We start from the raw sequence: 23,939 nt of genomic DNA on the forward strand, positions 1-23,939 counted from the left end.
TTAGTACATTAGTTTTAAAATATCTACTGCAAAAATTACTTAGACAGTATTATAAAAAGTGAACCAACTTCTCCAAAAGGTCACTCCATTAAAAAACTAAGCCAACAAAAATGATTTCGATAGAAAGCCTCCAAGATGGCAGAGAATAATTGTTCTCAGAAAGTATCGGTGATAAAATAGTTACGATCGCAACCACTTCTCTCCGCCATTTCGATTCATTGGTCCCAGCAGTCCTGTTGAAACGACGTCCGCTGAAACGAACTTCGAACCGGTAACACGGTTTTCTTGACCCCGAGCGGAAACGAGGTTTAACGAATTCAAGAAAGGAGAGGTAATGGCTACCCGTATCGTCCGCGCGGCAACCCCGGTGAGAAGAAAACAAAAAAAGAGAATACCGAAGAGACAAAAGGAGAAAAAGCAACGAAAACGTAACGCGACACGTCGTGGCGCACCGGTAGGTAGCAGGAAGAACCTCAAACAGACAAAACCCGTGGGATAGGCACACAAAAGTCACCCGGGGTCGAGACCGGGGTCAAACACTAAAATTAATTCGAACTGTGCGCATCCGCTGCTTTATATCCGGGGTGAAGGGAGAGAGGATCGTTTCCCCATGGGACTGGGACATTAATTCCGTTGTTATTACTCGGATGACACAATGCGTTTAATTAGACGATCCTAGGGACCCGAAAACGACAACTCACTCGATCAGTCGCGGAATAATCGTTTTCATTAGCCTTTGGAACCATCTGCCGCATATACTGAATTATTTTAACCCTAACAGATCTTATGGTACTTTATGGTGTTACTAGTTTTAAAATGGTATAGTGTCACTAGTTTTAAAATGGCACCGTGGCTCGATGATATTTGGACCTCGTTAAGACTTGTCGTTACACTTATTATTATTATAATTTTTTAAAGGCATTCTCACGATTTTCTATGATATTAAGTAACAGGAGAACTCTTAGGACAATTTTTTATTTATAATTTACTATAGAGATAATTGAAGACTGTTTTAAGTACGTATGTCTTCTTCGAAGTCTATTATCGATTCAATCTCTGTTCGTTAACAATTATCTGCTCTTTATGAGAAGTCATCATTTTGTCACAATAATATAGATCCTCAATGTTCAATTTCTATTTTATTAAATAAATCTCTTTAATTTTATATAATTATCGAGGCAATTATATTTTATACAATCATCGATCCGATAATCAAAGTGTTAAATTGCATAAAGAGACGGTTTCGCTATTATTATTATAATAAAGAAATAACAGACACAGCTTCATTATTATTATAATAAAAATACAGTAGTGACAGCTCCATTATTTCTACAATGAAGAGCGCAGAGCAGAGACAGCTCCATTCTTATTATAATTTCGCGCCGATACTCCCGAACCGAGGCCATTCGTTTTGAGAGTCCCTGTACCCGAGCAACGGAAGGGTTAAAGGGTGTCCTAGAAACGTCCGCGCGGTCCGTTTTCGTTCCCAAGAAAGCGCGTAACGAGATCCGTTCTCCGAAACGGAGAATAGAAGTCGAAAAGTGGAGCAGCAGCGGCTTTTGTTGCCTCGGGGGGAGGGGGGAGACGCCCGTTGTTGGCCGGCGAGGCGACCATCGAAATCAGGTGTCACGGTTGTTGCTCGTAACCCCCCACCTCCTGTTCGCCATGGCAACTGTTGTTTAAAACAACGAGCGCGTCCCGGGAACGGGCACGTTACATAAGGTCCGTGCACCGCAGCGGCACCGACGCGTGTTGTCACGGCGATCGGGCGTAGCAACACGCGTGCACACGTTCGCGTGCGTGCATCGGCACGCGCAGCCTGCAGGTGCCTTGGCTAGGTGCATTGTTGCGCCGCGCCGCGCCGCGCCGCAACCCACTACCCGCACGATTTCTAAGATAACGGGTGACTCTCGTAATTATCATGCCCTAAGCAGATACGCATTTTTTATGCGAGCGGTACCGTGCCCCGCGTCACGCCCACCCATTTTCGGTTATTTTTAAGCGCCGCGGAGAACATTATAAATCATCCCCCGCCTGCCGGTTCGCTGCTGCCGGTGCCGCCGGATCTGATCTACGGTCAGCGTGAAACAGAATTTCAACCGGTGGTCGGCAACCTAGCACGCTTTGCCTCGCTCGTTAAACTTTCAAAGGAAAATCATTTTATGACCGCAAGAAACTTCGCAAAACTGTACTTCGACGTTTTTGTACAACCTCGTCTACGGTGCTGCGAGATCACGTGACGTGGACTGTATGGTCAACTTGTGTAACTGTTTTAATTATTACCTAAGTTGAATTGTATTTGATTTACTGTTCTTTTTATTTTCATTTTAACGCGTTATTTGCAAGCGATTATTTTACAATTTCTGAAACATATTATTTACATTCACTACTTTGAATTACATTTCTAAAAGTAATTTACATTGTTTAATAATATCGTTTATGATTTTCATGAAGAAAAATTGATGAATAAGTTTCCAGTAATAATTATACATCATTGCAACATAATAAGCTTAAAAATATTCTATTACAATGCAATTTCTATGTGATGAACACCGTAAGAATCTTCGAACACATTTATCCTAATTCGACATTATTTTAAAATTTTTCCAGCAAATTAATACCAGTTATTGCCAACAAATATTTGACCGTGCAATTAGATTGTATGAAGACTAAACTGAAAACACAAATGCATTAGTCGCAGCCCGGCGAAATTATTAAAGAAAACAATGGTTTATGGGTCGTGCGAGCCACGATTGCGCGGTTGTTTGTCTCCCGAATTCGGCGTGACTCAATGGTAAATTGTTAAAAAGACATCGTTGACCCGGTTCCGGTGTGGACACTGTCGTCCAAAGGCGTTGGCATTGATCATACAATTATGCGCCACCAAGATCGATCGCCTCGTTAATGTCAATTGTCAATGGTAACGAGCCACCCTGTTACGAAGCACGACTACCAAAGCCGGTGGTCGCGTGGCCGGCACGCGCCGGGCAATGACAATTTCCGTCCCTCGTACCGGAAGTCGAGGTATACGTGGACTGGCGCAACTGCAGCCTGCATTCTAGATGCACCCGTCGTCGTTGCGTCGTCGTTGCGTGAACGTTACACGTGGAGCGTATATTGGCGCAATGATCTGCGCGGTCGTTTGCATGAAAATTTCGCATAAAATTGTGTCGAACGCATGCGAAGACCGTTGCTCTTTCTTTCGTAGATTGGATGTAAAACGAATTGTGCGAGCAATGTTAGATATGAAGATTTATTAATTGATGATCTAGAGTAAGATTGAGATGAGGATTTAATTTTAAATTGCTGTCAAAGTTTGAGCTAATAAAAGCTGAGAACGTTGCGGTGTTTTATTAGTTTTATTCCTGGTATAGGGACAGTATTATTAGCGATTAATATATAATAATATTAGTTAATAATACTTAGTTATATCACTGATGGTTTTACTACTTTTACTTTTATTTTATTGGAATATTTAGAAGATATATTTACGAATCAAAGTAAGGTGATAATAAAATGAAAATTGATTCTAAAGTGAGTGCTATTTAAACCAAGAACACCTGCCAGGTTCGGTGCACCTTTGATGACTTACCCCTTCGCTTTCTGGTATAGTGATACTACTATTATTGTAGCAATAAAATATAAATTACTGTAATCCTCGTTGCATCTATTTTCATCTCACTCTAACTCTATTGTGTAACTGTGATATGTCATAGAATAACTATGAACCTCATGAACCGCTACGAAAAAGAATTTATAGCATTCAAATAAATATAAATAATTATATGAAAAATATGCAGAAAAATTTCGCAATCATCCTCTAACATTTAACAAAACCATATCGCAGACTATTGTCCAACAACTGAGGCACGCCATAAAATAAGTCAGCTTGAAAATATACGAAGCTATCGTAACTTCGGTTCGGCGCGTCCCGACAGAAAACCATAGCTGCGGCTACACCTTCCCCGGCATCACCCTTTAGCATCGCACATTTCACGCTGCGATTTACAGCGTTCCCGAAGATATCCATCTGTTGGTAAGCATCTCCCATCCTTTCCGCGCGATAATAGTAACAATTGTTCGCAGTCTAGACACGTCCGCCCGGCGTCGGTCCATTAAGATCCGAGATAACGTTTATTTACGTATTCGGAGATGACGGCAGGTGGGTAAACGCATAAAAAACGAAAAGAAAACGTTAACCCGTTCGATGATGTAGTGCCGGGGCGATGCACCGGCGGCGGAACGATGAGAGACCCGGGGGACGCCATTACGATCGCCGGTTTTACCGTTCCGGCCGCGACTTTCGCGCGCGCGCGCGGAAAATTAATGGGAAGTTCGACGGGTTGCGTCACGGAACCCTTATCAATTCCCCAGATTGCCGGGGAAATATCTCATGCGTGCGCGGGCTTTACGTTGAAATAATGGGACAGTCGTGTATTTATGAAGCGCGCGATCACAGTCGGATAGTTCCCGGCCGCGTGTATTACGCGCCAAGAAGGAAAGAATACGCACTGGTACGATACAGATTGCGATCTGGCTTGTTATCGGGGAACCTTTTCCGGGGGAAAAAGTGCCGCGACCGGGTCTTTAACCTTCGCGGCGCGATTTTTAGACCGCGCGCGCGCCGCCCATTGTCTTGAAAACACTTGCGCGCGCTTTGTCGACGCAGTTCGTTTTCGACTGATCCCTCGAGTCGATTGTGGGACGTGATATTCTAAAGTACTTAGCAATATATCTTAACACAAGCCTGTATAATAAGATTAAATATTTTCTATTTCAAATTTTTATATACCATTTTTTATTACTAAAATCCATTGTCTACTAATTATAGAACTCGTCTCATTTTTCCTAGCTTTAACTTGATTAAATAAAATTTAAAAACGCTAAATTTCGTCGAAATTGAGTCAAAAAGTGGGCCGAAAGTGTCGCAATCATTTCAGCCCCCTTCCGCCACGTGAAGCGGTAGGTTCCCGCCGCGAAGGGCGCGTCGAGCGGCAAGCAAAGGGCCGTGTCGCCGATGACACCGACGCGAACACAGTCAGATAGCGTGGCCCCGGCATGATTTATCCTTATTTCCGCGGAGGGAGTCGAAGCGGCCGCTTGTGTCCGAGCGCGCCACGCTGCGGCACGCTTCTCTTCGTTGTTCACCCAAGCCAGATCGTGTCCCTTGATACGGGAGAAGCCGGGGACCCCGGCCGGACGTTCCGTAGCGCTCGCGCGCGGATCGCGCATGAATTATTGCGGGATCGGCCGGGACCGCGCAAAATTCAATAAAGTTATTTCGCCGCGGCGAGCAACGGGGCGAAAGAGCGAGCCTGGGGGCGGCGCAGCGATCGCCGCGAGGATTGAATTATCGGCGTTAAATTTCGCGTTTTACGCGAGGCCGCCGCCGATCCCGGCCCTTGTCAGCGCGCCCGATGGAGACATTATAAATGTTAATTGCACGAATTGCACAGCTATCGCCGCCGCGTTCCTCCCCCGCACAGCCTCTCGCGCGCGCTCCGGAACGCGTGTTGGACACCTTCGTGGCCGCGTGACTAGGGTTCGCGTGCTCGAGCGACCGTCAACGATTTCGAGAAATCTTTCGCGGAATGTTGCACGAGTCGTAAAATGCCTGATGTATCTACGTCAATGCGTATGAGATAACGATGCATTGTTTTTAGCTGCGTGGATTTCATTTTTAAGTGAATTGGTGTAGGCTGTGGCAGTTCTTTGTGGAAGTTCAATGTTTCGAGAAATATACAGTGTAGGAAATAGGTGTTTCGTTGAGTAGGTAATTGTTTGTACAAGTATCAATATAGAAGCTATTTTAGTTGCTAATAAGATACATTTTTCTTTGTATCATATATAGAATAAAAGACGTGAAAGACGATAAAGTACGTAGAAGATGTGAACCTACTCATAGAAATGTATTTACTCAAGTAATTATAAATAGATTATTACTTAAATAAATAGACTAACTACTTACTAATTTTTATAGCAAATACTGTCATGTATGCTTTGTCTTAAGTTGAATTATTTATACGTGAATAAGAGGTTATGTTACGATAGCATATCGTACTCGTGTGACGATCACTAATTTACTCATATAGTCATATAATTTTTTCACCAATTAATACTAGCCAGTAGTAATTATACAGCAACTAATACATACCAGAAGTGATCAAATAATAGTTTAACATTCTCTCAAAAAGTCTGTATATTTGACTAAAGGATTATCTAAGAGGACAACGATTCAACATAGCCTCGAAATCTTGATGCTACCTAAAAGTTACCTTAAAGCTACCTTAAAGCTATTTAAATATTATCAGCAGCTACTTAGAGATTCCCTAGCAGCCACCTAGGACCTCCTAAGACCCAGCAACCCGACAATGCCGTTCTAACATCTGAACCGAGCAGCCAGGAAAATATTCGTGGAATATTTTCGCAAAAGCTCGCGCGGTTACATCGAATTCAGAGGATGTCACTGGTTCCCTCGTCGTCCCTCAGCGTCCCTCAGCGAGAGGCTCCCCGGTCCTCTTTCTCTCGTAAAGTCTCTCCCTCTCCCGCGACCGGTCGCGAGAGCCTGCATTTGCATCTCAATCTCGCCGTTGATTTAGCAGTCGTCCGGGGCCATCACTCTTGCCGCGGGAAAGGTCGACTTTAGTATTTTTAGATTAGCCGGCCGCGATATACAGGCCCGCGTCAGGCACTTTTTCAAGGTGGCCAGCGCCACGATCCTCCCCGGGCCCCCACCGAGGTGGACAGAGAAGGCGAAAGAACGGCAGAAAAAGAGAGAGAGCGAGAGGAAGAAAGGAAGAGAGAGAGAGAGAGAGAGAAAGATGGAGAGAGAAAGAGAGAGAACAAGAAGTAGAGGGAGAGAGGGGGAGAGCGGAGGTGGAGGATTCTCTTAAAGAAAAGAAGGTCGTGGCTGGTTCGAGCGGCTTTAAATTAACCGGCGGAGGAGGAGATCGGTCGCCAGCAGGAACCAGGAAAAGAACCGCGAAGGAGGTCGACTTTTGTCCTTGAAACGTACGACCCGGAGGATCGAGGGCTGGTTGCGTTGCGGGTCGTCGAACCTTTTTCGTAATGCGGTGAGAGGTCCTTTTACCAGGACCCCAGCGCCAGGCCATGCGGGACACGCCGCGAAATCTTTCGCCGTAAATATCTTCGACAAGCCGAGACGCATCGCGTTATCATCGCGCTGCACGGTCATCATCCACGAGCGATTCTTCATCGCGGAGAGAAATGGAAATAGATTTCGCGGCTCGGTGATTGCGATCGATGAAGCAAAGGTACGGAGAATATATCCTTCATGTGATAATATCGTTTCTAATTCTGCGATTTTACGATATTGAAAATGGAATATTGAATTTGCAGGTTGTTCGTGAGATATTTTGTGAGACTGTTAAAATTTATATTGAAAAGTAGGTCTTAGTACTTATACTGTGCATTTATTCCTATAGTTAGACTATTTTAGCTTGGATATATTCATTAAGATTGCATTGACCAGGCATCTTACATAACTTAATTAAAATGTGTTAACAAATGCAGTTTAAGATAGAAGAAAGATTATACTAATTTTAAAATATCAATGTCTTATTTTTAATCTATTAAAGTGCTTAAAGGAAGAATGAAGTTACTGTCTAGGTTATATTTCTTGCATTAATGCAGATAACTTTTATCTTGTATAAAAATCTGCAGTCTAATTATTAATATACATTAGTTTCTTCCTTCTTCGAATATGGAAATAGTTATTCTTTATTCAATCTTTTTCTAGCTTAAAAATAGAAATAAAATTGTCAGCTTTGCAGAAAGGTAACTAGACTTGAATTAGACGTAATTCTACACCTTCCTTCTATTATAATCACTAAATTTTTCAAATTATCCTTAAGCAAAAATAATCCTTAAATCGAAAAATAAAATCCACGATAATTTTCCTTCCTCTCGCGTTAAGATAATAACATATTACCCACTCCAATGTAACGTTGTTATTTATTACCTAATTTCGGTATCTCTTTACCAGCCACCCGATCCGCACCTCGGCTCTCTCACGAAATTGCGCGGCGCAACGAAAAACAGGCGAAATGGAAAGCGCAGAAAAATCGCGGTCGAAAGTCTACAGAAATCCGCGAAAGCCGTAAGCAGGTTCTCACAGTTTCCAGCGTATGTATCGGCGCTACGAAAGGAAAAACCCAGCACTTAGTAGACCTGTGTTCGACAGACGTTTATTAGCAACAGTTCGTGCTGCTCTGGCTGTGAAATTCGGTAAGTGGCAGCGAGTCCAGGTCCCCCTCCTTCACGGGCAGCCATCTACATTCCATTTTCTCGGTCGACTGGATCGAAAGAATCACGGTGTTACGTTAACGGTAATGGTCGTAGGTTGCGAGAGGGCCTCTAACCGTATCGTGCACGTTCCCGTTCCCGTCGATCTTGCAGACCTCGTACTTGAAGATGAAGGGGTTCGGCTTGTCGGTGACGAACACCACCCTCTCCCGCGAGTTCTTCTTCACCGCGATCTCCCAGCATTCGCTGGCGACCACGCCTGTTATCAGGCCGAACCATTCGACTCGGAACAGGTCTGTGAAAAGAGGCTAGTACAGTTTTATTTATTCGAATTGGTTAGCGATGATTTTCAATTACAATACTTTATTTTTAATAAATGAGAACGCAAGGCTGCACTAATATATCTGATCGAGTCATGATTAATTTCTTTAGCAGATATTTATTTTGCCTTTTCTATTTATTTTCTTTGTCTTTTTATTTTATTTTAATAAATATAATTATATATAATTAGAATTAATAATTTCGTTAACATTAAACTTGTTAAAAACAGAAATTCCGAAAATACCACAAACATGATTTCAATTATTTGATAACGAATTCGCAAAATTTTCTGTGATGCTTACAAAGAAGCTTAAAAAAATACTGAATAAAGAAAGATAAAAATTGTTCCAGATAAAATATCAGATTATTAATTGTACTAATAGAACATATTGAAATTACTGAAAAATAAAGCGGTGATATTTGGTACAGTTAACTGATCCATTAACTAACCTAAAAAATATTTAACTAATCCGTGAATTGACGATGATCGCACGAGGATTATTTCGCTCGTGTGAATGCAAATGGGTTAATCTCCTACAAAATGGATCCGTATCGTATCGAATTGCCAATCTCTCTCTCTCTCTCTTTCCATTCTCCGTCGATCCTTTTTGCGCGCGGAATGATCAAACCGCTATTATCTATAATTTCGTTGATTCGGAGAAAGTCTGACCTGGGTCTTGTCTGGGCTCGCGCAAGGGTACTGTTATTCGTACCTTCGTGGGACGACCGATCTATGGTCACTTGTCCCTTGGCCGACATGTCTGACCCCTTGTCCAAGAAGAAGTAGTCGAACGCTCGGAATTTCAGGACGGTCTTCCCGTTCTTCACCTCCACCTTTTCAGAACGGTATCATTAATATCTCCTAGACAGCCACTTTCGATCCACAAAGCGTGAATGCTTCGTGGAATCTCATAAATCAATATTCACTCGATCGGGATTACGAACGAAATTTTGACGCGGTCCGAACGGGGCACGGTTACCGCGCCAGGCCCACGGAACGGAATCAATTACCAGGAAGTTCAGGTGATCGTCAGTGGTCTTGATGGCGTTCAGGTCCCGGCTCAGCCACAGATCGTCGCTGCTCCCTTTCTGGATGAAGTCCTGGATCGGGCCGAGGATCTTCAGCATCGGCGCGGCACAGAAACACTGTACCTAACGTCGAACGATGAATTGATTTATTTAAATGGAATCCTTGTAAAATCGTTCGAATGCTAGAAGGATCACTTCGGTCGGCTGCTGGACGAATATATGGCCAATTTGGTAAGCCTTTGTGTCCATCAAGTAGGGGATGTGGGTGTATTCGGGTCCGCCGATCTGCTCGGCGACAATAGGCCCGATGATGTCCCACACCTTGATTATGTTCATGGACTTGGACACGCGGATCCTCATCTTCTTCTTGTAGGTCGTCGTCTCCGTGTTCGAGGCCATCCTGCGCACACCGGAACGTGAAAATCTTCGTTGACATGTGTCAGCTAGGAATCTTGGTTAGGTTCAATGCACTCGGCGGGCCGCCGCGTAGCTCGTGGCCCACCGAGCGTGACGATGAAAAATCAGATATATCGTTTCGATTGCTCACGCGATATTCCGACGAATTTTTTTCTGCCCCGACGGTGTTTCGAGCGTTTTACTGGGCCGCGAACGATTCTTGTCCGACGTTCGTCGTCCGGCAAAGTTAGGCTCGCGCGCGGGGACAGGAAAGTTGGCCAAGAATTCGGCCGCGGTCCGAATGGGTTCCAAATCGAATCAAGCGATATTGGGGGAAGCGATCGATCACCCGGCTTATCCTTTTGGTCGGCGCGAGTACATCGGCCCCGGCCATTTGTAATCATTAGCGCCATGGTGCCGTTGGCACGGCCGTCTTATTATGTCATTTCATTCCGTTCGTTTTCTTTCTTTCTTTCCTGTTCTGTTCTGTTCTTCCCCCTCCCTCCCCGTCCCTCGGGAGGGCCGGCCTGCGACGCGTCACCGCGCGTGCACGCATACGCGCGAGACCCCGCGCGCGGGCCCATTGTCGCCCGCCGATGATGAATCTAAACACGAATAAGTGTCACGGGCCGCGTCGAAGGGTCGGCGTTAACCCGACCCGGACCGAGCACGCCGACAGTTCCTTTAATTATACCTTTCGGCGCTGCTTAATTTAACGTAAAAAGATCTCGCGCGTGATTAATTAACGGCGAGGCTTCACGAGCCGCGAAATTAATTTACTATAGAATTCTCTTTTTCGACAGTCCCGCGCTGTTGTAGCGAGTCTTTCGAGCCGGTTATTAACATTTTAATAAATTAATTATTTTCTGAAAATAACTGGAATTATTGCAGGTATGACTGTGTTACTGCAGGTACTGTAAATAATATTCGTAATAAATATTCGTTCTGCGTTTAAAATTTTAATATGTGGTAATACATTGACTCTGTTGAACCTTCATACTGTAGTTTCCTTCTTACTATAGTTAGCTAAATTAATTATTATTTTTAATATAACGAGACAATTATTCTCTGTTAAATATCATCTTTCACTTCAATTCAATAATTTAATCAATTGTATTGCATTTAAAACATTACGTATAAAATCTTCGAAGCAATTTTGATTAACACTCGAGTGGTGACTTTGGAACATCAATAAAATAATTTTTAAATAATCTAATACATTTATACAATCTGATAATTTAAAGTGGAAATAACGTAGGCCAGATAAATTATTTTGCATTTAAAATAAAAATGGTATCCGGTACGAAGGGTTCAAATGCAATAAAAATTTCTTTTATTCTATACCCGACCTACTTAATTTTCGTCAGAAATCCGTCGTTGAACCCGTTCCCAGAAATAATCGCGAACGAAGTCGAAGAGCGTAAAAGGAATAATTAGAGAGAAGCATCGTCGGAAAATGTGTTGCTTATCTCGTTATTATCTCGTTCGCGCGGCAAGGTCGGTTCCCGCGCGCGCGCGCGAAACAGGCCCCGCGGTTTCTTATAATTGCGCCACGGCTAACTACGATATGGAACACGTATAATCGGCGTTGGTCACGGACGAGGGGTGGTGGTGGTGGCCCCGCGACGCTAATTTTCATACTCGCGGTGCGACGTTCGTGGTTCCACATATTCGCCTGTTTATCGTGTTCCAGGAATTAAATATCTTTCTTAAGACACAGTTCTGTATGCTACTTTACTGCCGCGAACGATCCTACGGCCAACGCCGGGAACCACGATGTTGCGGAATCGGAATTACCGCTAACTCGCGCACGCGGTGCTACATAGTGATCGGCGACGGTAGGAACACGGGGGAGGGGGAATTTTTAAGAGGCGACAATTATGCGGCCGATAATGATTTCAGAAATTAATGGCGTTGAACTGGGTTACCTGAACTGTCCGAGCTACTAAACTACGTTGAATATTAAGCGGCGCGGCTACCGGTGCTTCCTATTGCCTATCGATAACCTGTTGGCGTTTTCTGGCTCACTGTGCGACCATAGCAATCCCGTGAGCTACAGGGCAACGTGGTTTATTTGCCGTGCCGCCGAAGTAATTGCGCTTTAGTTTAAATGCAAAGATATTGGAGGGGTTGGGAGATATTTTCAAGTTAGTGGGAACAATTGTTGAGATAGCTGTATGACAATGTGCAAATTGGGTAATTAACCAAGTGGTATAAATGTTATACGTTAATTTATAACACGTTCATTTTTATTTATTTTTATTGCCTCTTCTGTACATTTGCTGTGTGATAAATAGGCTGTGCATCATGCAGATCCAGATTAAATAAAATCAATAGCATCTGCCCCTGTCGCAGTGATTTGGGAGCTTAATTCTTTGCTCAATAATTTTAACTAGTTATTGAAACTATCACAGTCTAAATTCTTCCTTGAAACTTTTACAATTACTAAAATAGCGCTATCTTTTTAAACCTTGATTTATTTTTATCGCAAATGCATAGAATCTCGTCTACGCCGAACAGAATTTCGTTTAGACGTTAAAGTTACATTATGAGCAACAATTAAAGACACCGTCCGCTGATGAAGACATTCCGTGCAGCAAAGATTAACGCTCGTAGAAAAGTCTTAACGAATGGACATATAATTGCACGCTTTCTCTGTTTCCCGGGGCAAATTACCGCAGGTGTATCAGAGGACCGCGCGCTAACTAGGAAGCAAATAAGATCGAAAGAGAACGGGAACGTTGTCGGCGTGGATTACAATTTGCCGCGCGGTAACGACTGCCCCGCGGGAGCAGGTCGAACGGCCTAGGACAGGGAATTAAGTAATTACCGGGGCAACAACTAGAACTAATTCGCTGCCGGGACGGAATTAACAATGGATTAATGGGCGGGCCAAGCGCGCGCGCGCGCGCGGGGGACCGGAGCTCTAGGCGAGCTTCGGCGGGACGGGTGCCGGAGCGCCCCGTTTCGAGCCTTAAATTTCCAGGCTGGCAAATTGAAACGGCCCTGGGCCGCATCACGATATTGCTTATGGTACAAATTTAATAAGGCGCCCGCTGGGGACCCCAGTTACCATGCTAATATCATCCAGGATCGGCCGCGCACAGCTTCTCTCCACCTGACTCCGTGAACGCGCAGCGAGAGAAAAAGAGAGAGAGAGAGAAACCGGGAGAAAAGAGAGAGAGAGGGGGGGAGTGCCGAAGAAAAAGAGAGGAACGCGCAGAAACGTTGGAAAAGGGGCCAGGAAGGCAGGGAATCGGCTGAAAAAGAAGGAAGAGGAGGAACGACAAACGAAGACGACGAGGAGGATGACCGCGAAGGACGAGAGGGAGTCGATGGTGCACGGAGAGAGACTCGTAACCCGTAATGTTATGGCACTGCCCACCGCGAGGGGGACCTTAAAGGGCCCTCGTGCCGAGGTCTTTAGTGCCAAATTGGTTATGCGGACGCTTTACGACACGGTCCGCCGATATTAGCCGAATGAATTACATAAATTATCCTTAGCGTTGCGACGACGACGACGAAAAAACTCGCCGGGGGAGAAGAAATTTCTGAGGGGACGGGACCTGGATCGGATTTTCTACGGATTTTCGGCTGAGGCTGATAGGGAACATTGAAATTATTATAGTAAATCACTCTTTTCAACGTAGCGATGGTAATATGTTCTAGTAGGTGAAGAAGAAGATACCATGACGATCTCAGACAATAAATAATATTCATGAAGCTTGATTTGGTGAAGTAGAAGTTGTTTTTGGGTATTTGCTATGTAAGAGTAGCTTTCGGTTTAGCCAATGCTGTTGTAAAGCTGTGGAATACAATGAAGCTTTCATATGAGACAAAGCCTTCTTGCTTTTTAAACTGTGCTATTGACGATGCTTATAACAATTCTGAGCTTTATTCAGCAATTCTTTAAAACTGTTTTAAGATATTTCTCTTAAAATTTTTGCAGACTTATTACTAATTTATTCTATTTAATTGGGTGAACAATTTAAATACCTTGGGTCAAAATTGACACAGCAACCATTTCGCTAGGATTAAAGAACAAATGTCTAAATTGCTATTATAATAACTACAATTTAAATTTGAATAAAATATGCAAATTCTTACACAGCAATAGTTAATATACGCTTATCAAGTATCAGTCATCCTAATATAAAATAAATAATTGCAAAAGTTACTCTTACAGCACAAGGATATTCGACAAAATACCCGATAAAAATGATCGTCCTCGCTATTCGTTAAGGAAGGCTGGTAGAGCTATACGCGAGTTTCATAGCCGCTCGGAACCGGCGAAACAGAATTTGCTAGGGACAGTCGCGTCGGTCGCGTCCCAAGCGGTCCGATCCCATCCCCTTTCGTTTTATCATCCCGCGGAGTCTTGCGGGGTACCTACCGCATGGCTCCGGTTGGCTCGTCTCGTCGTCCCGTGTCTCGTCTCGTCTCGTCTTGTCTCGACAAGCTCGTCTCAACGGGCAGCTCGCTGCGGTAATCTCGCATGTCCCTCGTCCTTCGTTCATTCCAAATAAGACGAGGATAAAGACGGACAAGGGAAACAGAGGGGAGGAAGCGGGGACGAAGGAGGGGGAGGACGGAGCCTCGACCGGAGGAAGAATCGAGTACGAACATTTTTATCAGTCGTCGCTCCAGTCCTCCGCGGGAGGTCCGCTGCGTGCCTTGGTCGCCGCGGCGAACCCACGACCAGGTGGATTTTGATGGTCGGCGAAACGTCCGACCGTGGGTCTTCTAGGGAGGCGAAACTCTTCCGGGGTTCTTCCGCGGAAAACTGCCGTGAACTTCGCGTGAAGTCGGGCCCGGCCGCTTCTAAATATGGCGAACCTCGTAGTCGTACGCGGACTTAATAGTCTGCGTTCCCGCGGGCAGGCACGCCGCACATCCTATTACCAATTATTTACGCACACCGGTGACGACAGTTTCTCGGACCTTGCCTTTGCCAAGTTCAACCGGGGAAAAGTTGAACAAGCCGCGCGCGCGCAGCGCGATGGGGTAGCCGTGCTGTAAATACTTGGGGGATCGACCCCACGGGACGCGCGATTTCAGTGACGGGACTCTTCGCTGGGTAAATCGTAAGAAAGCTGCATTTGCCTGAGCTCTTTAGGATTTGTACGATTTTGTTATCGATTTAATATTAATATTAGTCTATGCTTTTAGCTTTGTTATTTTTTTGTAATGCTGTAGCATGGTTCATTGAATTATATGTGCTTCGAGGCTGTTGATCAGATTCTTAGTAAATAGATAAATAAATAAATAATACATAGTAAAGTTGCTATTAGTAATAGTTCGTCTATGAATCCTTTAGTGTATTACGTACGTGTCTTCAGGTTTCAGGCCATCAGCATACTTAGAGACAGAAATGCAAATAGAACGACTGAAATTTTTCATTGATGCGCTTTCGTGATTCGAAGCTCGCCTTTCACACGATTTGAAATACCCAATCACAGCTGATTTATAATTTCCTCGCGACAATATTTCGTCGATCGTTAACAAGAACGCGCGCCGATAGAACGTGTAATTAGCGAAGGTATCGAACCTGAAGTGCCTCGTTGGCGGCTAATGGCGGCCGGGAGATACCGAAAGAACGTCTCGCGGCCGTTTTTTCTGGATTACCCGACGGATACGGGGGAACGACAAAGAGAAAGACGGAGTCAATAATATCCACGTAAACACCCACACGCGTGGCGGCCCGTATGGGCTTCTCCGCGGCGATTGAGGCACGGCCCGGCCGTAAGTCTTGCACGGGCATAAACCAATCCTGAAAGGAGAACGCGATGCAACGGGGTATCCATTTCACGAGCGATGGAGACATCGGGGGTACCTCGTTCGATTCCAGCCATATGCTAATTCTCCTCTGAACCGCCGCTCACGGCGTCGTGTATGCCGCGCGGGGCCTCTACGGAAATAGGAGGAGGCCCCTCGAGGATACGTCCTCGACTACCACAACCATATTAAATCTTCCGCTGTTCCGCTTTTGCGATTGAAATCACCGTTGCCACCAAAACGGACACTCGGTAGCGAAAAGCATAGGCGACGCCGAACCCAGCCGCCGTCGCGTCGGTTACCGTCACGCCGATTCCTCGCGCACCGGCCACGCTTCCATTTGCATCCGTGTACACCTTGCTAGGATAACGACCCCCGTTGTTTTTCACCTGCCCGCTCCACCGACCCGCATCTCTAGGTCACCTGACGAGCGACGCTCCTTCTGGACGCTGTTGCTCCGATTCGGCTGCCTAGTCCAAGCTGGGGGAAATTCGGGCTTTGAGGTTAGGGACTTCGTCCTGCCGACGCGTGGATGTAAGATCTAAACTGGCTCAGACAGGGTTGCATAGTTTTGTTTCTTTATTTTTTAGATAAAGTAACGCAAGATAGATTTTAAGATAAATGCGTAAGGGTTTTCATAAAAGTCACTTATCAATTTTTATAAATACATCGTCATTTAATTTTTAAATGACGCGCAACTTCTTCGACGTGCTTTATTCACTAAATGATACCATAAAGCTTATACTGTAAAATAATAATTATAGATAAATTTACAAGATTTTCTTGTACCTTTGAAAACGATTTCCCAAACAGCATGAATAATTACGGATCGCAGTGTCCAAGGAAGTCCCGAACTCTTTTTCCTATTGACGGTTTCCGGCATCGCGAGGGAGGCAGTGGTCCGTCAGTGTCCGCGACGGGCACATCGGCGGCGTGAATCACGGGAAACGCGATACGTCAACGGGGCCGCCGGTCGTTAATGGTTCACCGTGGCCGGTCCGCGGGGATAAATTCCAGCCACGTGTGAGAAATTACGGAACAGGCAGGTTCGGGCCCCGGGTACAGCTTCCAGGTAAAGACCGTAAAGCAGCGGCCGGGGAATCGATGTGATAGTTCTATTATAGCCGTTGGTACCAGAAGGTGTGTAACAAAGCGATACGATCGTCGTAACCGTCCGGAACACCTCGAGAACAACCCGGAGTTCTGGGCTCTCTCTCTCTCTCTCTCTCTCTCTCTCTCTCTCTCTCTCTCTCTCTCTCCGCGAGAACTCCGGGCCCGTGGCGCTCGGATTTAATGGAGCAAATCGTTCCCTGCTTTCGACCAATTATCGGGGCCCACGGTCTTCGGATGTGCCCGCGTCGACTATTCCGTGCCCCCGTGCATATACCTGCACACGTATCCGCGCGCGCGCGCGCGCACCTCGGGGACCCGATGCCACCGTTGCACACTCTGTACACTTTTCTCTTCCATTCTTTCACGGTCCGCATCCCCGATCCCACCCACCAGCGCAAAGTCCAATTAGAGCCGACTAGCCGTTCGAGATAATTGGCGAACACTTGCGCCGCGACGTAACTCACCGGCCGGTAGCGTTTCTTCCTTACATTCTATTTTCTTGGTGCGGCACCCCCGTTCAGCCGGGGTCATCCCGGCTGTCGCCTCGCCGATGGGCCAGGATAATCCATTTAGCTGACTGGCCCCAGGCAAATTTTCTTGCCGTTATCCTCGCGTCTTGAGATCACCTGTCTTCTGCACGGCTACCTCACGGGCACCGTTCCCATCGATTAGACGAGCTGCACATCTTTGAATATGTAGACCGTGGCCTCGGGTGCGGATCTTTACGCGAAACAAAAATTATTCGACGTAATTGTGAGAGACGGTGGTTAGGTGCGATGGCTTTGCTACTTTAAGAAGTCTAAGAAGTTGTAATTAATGTGGAAATGTCTTTGAATTGGTCTAATGTAGAGGCAGGTTTTTTGTGTTTAATGGGGGGTCATTCTTGTCAGAAATGTATAAAATTTCATGTCTACTATGGACAGTCAGATTAGGAGACAAATGCATAACTGCAGGAGTGAAGCATTAATGATTCTGAATAGAATTACTGAATGGGACTATTGTAACAATTTTTCTTGACTAGCCACGAAAGTGGACTTTTATATTAATTTAATGAACACGTTCAATAAGGTGCAAGAAGATTAAATGATCGATAGACTTTATAATCTATATATTGGATCCCTTCAAAAATTAAAAGGCATTTAATTCAATATTTCGCCAAAGACAGGACTTGACCATTAAAAAATCACCTTCCGCATCCTCGTAAAATAAGTCATCAACATCCCGAATCACCTAATTACTTCAAGCTATTCTTACTAAAAAATAGTTGAACAGGTTGCAGGATCCGGGACAGGTGTCTCCCATCTCGCCACAGTTATTTCCGAAACAGTGCAAGCCCGTGAACGTTATAGTACAAAACGGCCTAAGGTGCAGGATAGTCACCTTTCTCCTTTTCTCCGGCGATCGGGCTGTATACGCGCGTGTAACGAGATCGCGACGCGGCGCGCCGAACGGGAGACGTATGGGAAGGCCTGGTAACCGGGTGTACCGCAGGAACAGACCGGAGTCGGACCGATCCTTCGGTTGTTTTTGTTCCGACTGACTTATCGATATTGGCACGTTGTGTTACGAACGTGTACGTAACTACTCGACGAAGCCGGGGCGGCGCGGCGCGGCCGGGACCGGGCCTCGAGACGTCGACAAGAAAGAACAGAAAAGAGTGGAGCAAAAAACGAGGAGAAAGAAGTCGACGGAAGAATTGTGGAGAACGGAGCCGCACGGAGGCACACGGGACTCTTGAAGGAGCGAGGGTAACCGGAGCCCGGCTGAATTATTGCTAAGTGAGGGCAGAACTTTGACCGGCGACCAGCGCGTGTCCCTACACGCGTTTAACGTACTGCGCGCTTACTTCTGTGAAATCGTATCGTTGTCTCAATGTTTCGGGCCCGCCGGGTAGAATAGAGTTCTGTTAAGAAATATTCGATCGGTTTGACAACTGTGCAGTAAGTCGATCGATGCGGTGAAGCGTCTTCTGCAGGCGTCGAAGTCTCTGGAAGCATTAATAAAATAATTATGTGAACATTATTTGATGAAATAGGGTTTCCTGGAACATATGCAGTTGTTTTCATTCAATTCTATAACAGTTCGTCATTTATACAGCTATTTAAAGAAGGCGTAGTGGTAGATCACTCTTGTGCAAGCATTGAAGTCTCCGCGACGATTTAACGTTTGTGCGTTGTTTTAGGTACTTCATCTATTAGGGAAAATAATGATGTGGATGTTATTTAATAAAATCGGCTTCAATGGAACGTATGAAGCTAGTTTCATGAAATTCGATCACTGTTTGTAGTTTTTACAGATTTTAAAAAAAGCGGACGGTCGTGCTCATGTGGGCATTGAAGTTTCCGGGACGGCTTGACGTTTATGCGTTGTTTCAATTACTTTATCTGTTAGGAATAATTATGATATGGATATTAGTTGATAAAATAGGCTTCACTGGAATGTAGGAAGCTAGTTTCATGAAATTCTGTAATTTTTTTTCAGTTTCTACAGCTTTTTAAAGAAAAAGTATCAATGGTTCGCGCTTGTGCGGGCATTGAAGTCTCCAACTTTACTATTTTTTAAATGCTTCACCAACAAATTTAAATAATTCAATGAATGTTATCTATTACAGTAAACTATACCCTACCGTATTAATTTGAATTCATGAAATTTAAGTACCGTTAATGCTTTTAACAGTTGTTTTAAAAATGCATACCGGCGAACTGCGTTCTTGCAGGCGTTCAAGTCTCAACCACCGCGCGCTCTTTCAACCGCGCTCTCGAACAATTTAAATAATCGCACGAACGTTATCGATTAAAATAACGTTTCCTGTGCGGCATATTTCCTCGCGCGGCTCGAGTCTAACCACAGCCCGCAGTTCCTGCGAGCGTTCGAAGAACGGGCCGCGTTAAACCGTCCCGCAAAAATGAAATAATTCGAAGGATCATTACGCCTTTATTAAATAGCGCAAGGTTTATTACGACGTACGCACAAAGGGCAAGAGTCCCATAGCTGCCCGGCTGCAGGAAATCAGCAATTTCTAGAAATCAATGTCGATGGTTTAACGATGCCCCCCTCCCTCTCATTGTAGCGCGATGATAAATGACCGAGTCGCCGGCCGACGGAATAGAACGCAGGTGTAATTCATAGTTTGACGTAATTTTTCCCGGTCGCGGAACAACGCCGGGGCCCGGCACGAACGCGAAAGAAATCCCCGGCGTTCAAGGATAACCGCAAGAATACTAATATGGAAGCGCGTATGAAGTTAAGACGTGTTTGCCTCTATCAAGACTATATTATTACCGTCCACCGGACGATTGTAATGCCTCGCGGGAGTGAAAGAATGGCTACATGACAGGGAGAGAGGAGACGCACGCTCCCCGGCTCTCTTCAGCAGGGAGTACGCGGAGGCTTCTCGCCAACTTCCGCCGGCTTAGAGAAAGGCGAATCGGCCGAGAGGAGCCCGAACGATCTTGCCTCCTTTCATGAGCCACGGGTTAAGCAAGAGTTATTGCCAACCAGATGCGTTATAATAGAGACAAGTGACTAATAGTTTGATTCCTAGTTGGGCCCTCGCGCCTCGCGCCCGCCGGAAGTCGTTAATTACACAATTTCGCTAATTGCGGCGGGCCGCGGCGCCGTTGCGGCTCTCGCTGGCCGATGGAACGCGAGGAAAAGAAAACACGGCCGAGGGTGAAGGGACCGAGAGAGCCGGCCCCCGGGGGAACGAGGCGACGGGAGGAGGGGCAGGCCCCGGTGAATATTTGATCGGCGAAGAGGACGTGATCCGAGGAACTGGTTTCGAGATAAACGCAACTATGTAAATTTCGTCGCCCGGACACGTGTATTAACGCTACATTTGCCAGCGGGGAGCAATAAATCCTTTTGTTCCCCGGGCCCGGCTGATCGCGAAAAAGGACGAGCCCCGAGGTCCGCTCCTCCCGTCTGTCCTCCCGGTCTCTCGTTTTATTCGTTTTGATTTCTTTTCGACCCACCTCGGGGGAGAGAGGGGGGCTGCGTTAACGGTGTATCGACCTACTCGCGGCCAGAGGTGCAAATTGAACGGCAGCGAACGACAGCAGAAGAAGGACACATTCCTTGCTCATTGTGCGCGGGCCCATAGCGAGGCCGCGATCCTCTGCTAATACAACAACGGCTGAATGTTTCCAACCACCTGCTCCCGACCATCTTATTTTCTGGGAATGCGACAGGCGACCGACAACGGAGAGAGTTCGATTTTATTCGGATCTCGTTTTGAAGCAATTTTAACACTTACAAGAGCGCGCAAAGTACCGTAAAAATTTTATAAAATTGCACGATTAATTTTCCAACATTCTTACACAGTGGACATCATAATAAAACTGAGAAATTATAATATTAGTTAGCGCAAAAATTTCTTCACTCTGGCATCGATTGATTTAATTTATAATAGGAAAATCTTCACATTTAATTGACTAAATTTCAAATGAGACTCAGATGTTTTCGTTGAAATAAAGAGAAATAATTGAATAAAATCTTAAAACGACAGAGAGTGCGCAGAAATTATTTGACAATATTCCTGCAATTACTTTAAGCTATAAACATTTATTACAATCCTTGCTGTAGCAGAAATTAAAATAGATTAAGTCGATTTTAAATATACTTAGTCAAAGAAAAATCTATCTTATTAAAACAAGATATATTTTGTCAATGGAAAATATATTTTGTTAATGGAAAATATATTTTATAAAAGGAATATATACTCGAACAGAGGATAATGCTCTCAAAAAAGTATTTCGTTAAAAAGCAACAGCAAAATGTGTTTGGTTAAAGGAGAAACGTGCTTCTTCTGTCATTTCTCGTCCGCGGATCGCGCGAAACGAAGCCGAGCTTCTTGCTTACTCTGTCACCGTCAAAAACACGCGGAACACGAGACAATCTATCATTTCTTTTCTTACGAGGGTAGAAACATCGCGGGCAATGATTCCGGTGACCGCAACGCCGCTCGTGGTCCCGGGGAAAAAGGGGGGTCCGGCTAGATGGGATCGCGGCGCGAGTAGATCGTATTGCGCAAGAAAACGGTAACCGCGATGCCATGTGAACGCTTTAATTATTTAAGTCCCGGATCCAGCTCGATTCCACCTTCCTCGATTTCTTGCCGCGGCCTTGGTGATGCAGTATCCTATCCTCCTCTAATTATTACCTCCTCCTACCGGCGGCGCGCCGCACGGTGCACGCTCGCCGATAAACACGGACCTGCTAACTTTATTTAATATTACATTGTCCGATCTTGATTAACAAACGAATTTTATTATCGCCACGCTCGTGCTCGATTCATGGTTAAACTGCCGTCATTTTTTAATGATGCGAACATGGTGGTATGAAACGGTTTAACGCTGAAAATGTTAGTATTTATTGTTGGAGCAATTATGCTGTAAGGAAAATTGATAACCCTTTGCATTCAAGTGGTGATTTTGAGGTAACACGGTAACAAATTAATTTTTATAGTAACAAAGTTTAGATTAAAAAGATTCTTAACAGTAAAACTGTTGGTATGAGTCACAAGGAACAATTTCATATGTAAAAATATATTTTGTAACATAAAATGGAAATATATAAGCTAGAAAAATTATTTTAGATTCAGAGATATAATGCCTTCGAGTGAAAAGGATTAAAAATCCGCGAAAATTCGGTCTCGTTACTTTTATGAGACATTGCATATCAAATGTCCTTATTACTCTGTAGATTTGGTGTTAAATAAATTACACAAGGTGTAGTTTTATGATTTCGTGATATATTATAAATTTACGTGATTTACCCAAGAATTTCTTGTCTTTACAGTTCTTATAATTGTAAATTGAAGAATTGTTTAGTAGTTTATTAAATTTATTAAATTTATTAGTTACGTTATTAGCTTAGTAAATTTAAATTATGCAAATAGAATTTATACATCTATATCACATTTTTAACCAATTAATAATTTTAAATATTATCTATACTAAAAACTGCTTTATAAAATTACAAAATATTTACATTTTTAAAAAATACTATATTGATACAATTCTTCAATGGAAAATATTTGTCGCGTTTTATCAGCGTTTTTAAGATTCAATTTCCTGTCTAAAGACGAATTCTTTCGCAGTTTAGAATTATTTGAAGATGGACCTGCATGTGCGCGAGATCATCGGGATCGATAACGGCGAGATGGATGCGAACGCGAGGAGCGAGGCTGCCGTAAATTTCCATCGGAAAATGGAGAGTCGGACAAGGTCCAAAAATACCGTGGTCTCGTTAGACGAGCGGGAGAAACAGGTTCCACGTTCGCTTTTCGTCAGCGCCAAAGTCAATACGCGCAAGGCCGTCTAGATGCAAGATGACCCGCGATCTTGTACGCCGTGGCATTTTCTTCTTCCTTCTCCGCAAAAATGTATATTAACATTCGACTAACTTGCAACTGGTTGTCTGCTGCGATTCCGCGCAGCGGCGCGCAGGAGTTCGTGGAACAATATCGAAGATATTCTCCGACTTGCGATTGAAACTCGCATCTTTTATGCATGTGCTGCATCTAGCAAATTCAAAGACTCGTACAACAAAATCTGTGGTTAAATAAATACTAGAGAAATAATGAATAATATAATTCGAGTTGAAGAAATAGTATATTCTTTTAATTGAGGATTTTGTTTGTATTTGTATTATTTTATAGCTATTCAAATCAGTAATATGGAGGACAAATTTTTATGTGAATTCCGTCCCTTGGTATTTAAGTTAAAAAATATATAAACATCCTTACCTAATATTATACAGAATATTTTGTCTTCGTTGGATGCGTTTAAACTAAAAAAGAATTCCAAGAGATAAGACACCACAAAATTACCGAATCACATTGCACGCTCAGAATTTCAAAGCTCACCATAAACCTATGGTTTACTCAACCCGTGGGATGAACAACGGGCATAAAATTACCGCAACTTTTCATCGGAGTAGTCTCGTTGAAATCACGCTCCGGAACAGTCTCTCGGCACAGCCGGTAATCCGGTCGGACAGCGGGAATGAATTAATCCGTCAATCGCAGCCGTGAACGG

Source organism: Augochlora pura, chromosome 3, assembly GCF_028453695.1.
Source record: "Augochlora pura isolate Apur16 chromosome 3, APUR_v2.2.1, whole genome shotgun sequence".
Taxonomy (NCBI): Eukaryota; Metazoa; Arthropoda; class Insecta; order Hymenoptera; family Halictidae; genus Augochlora; species Augochlora pura.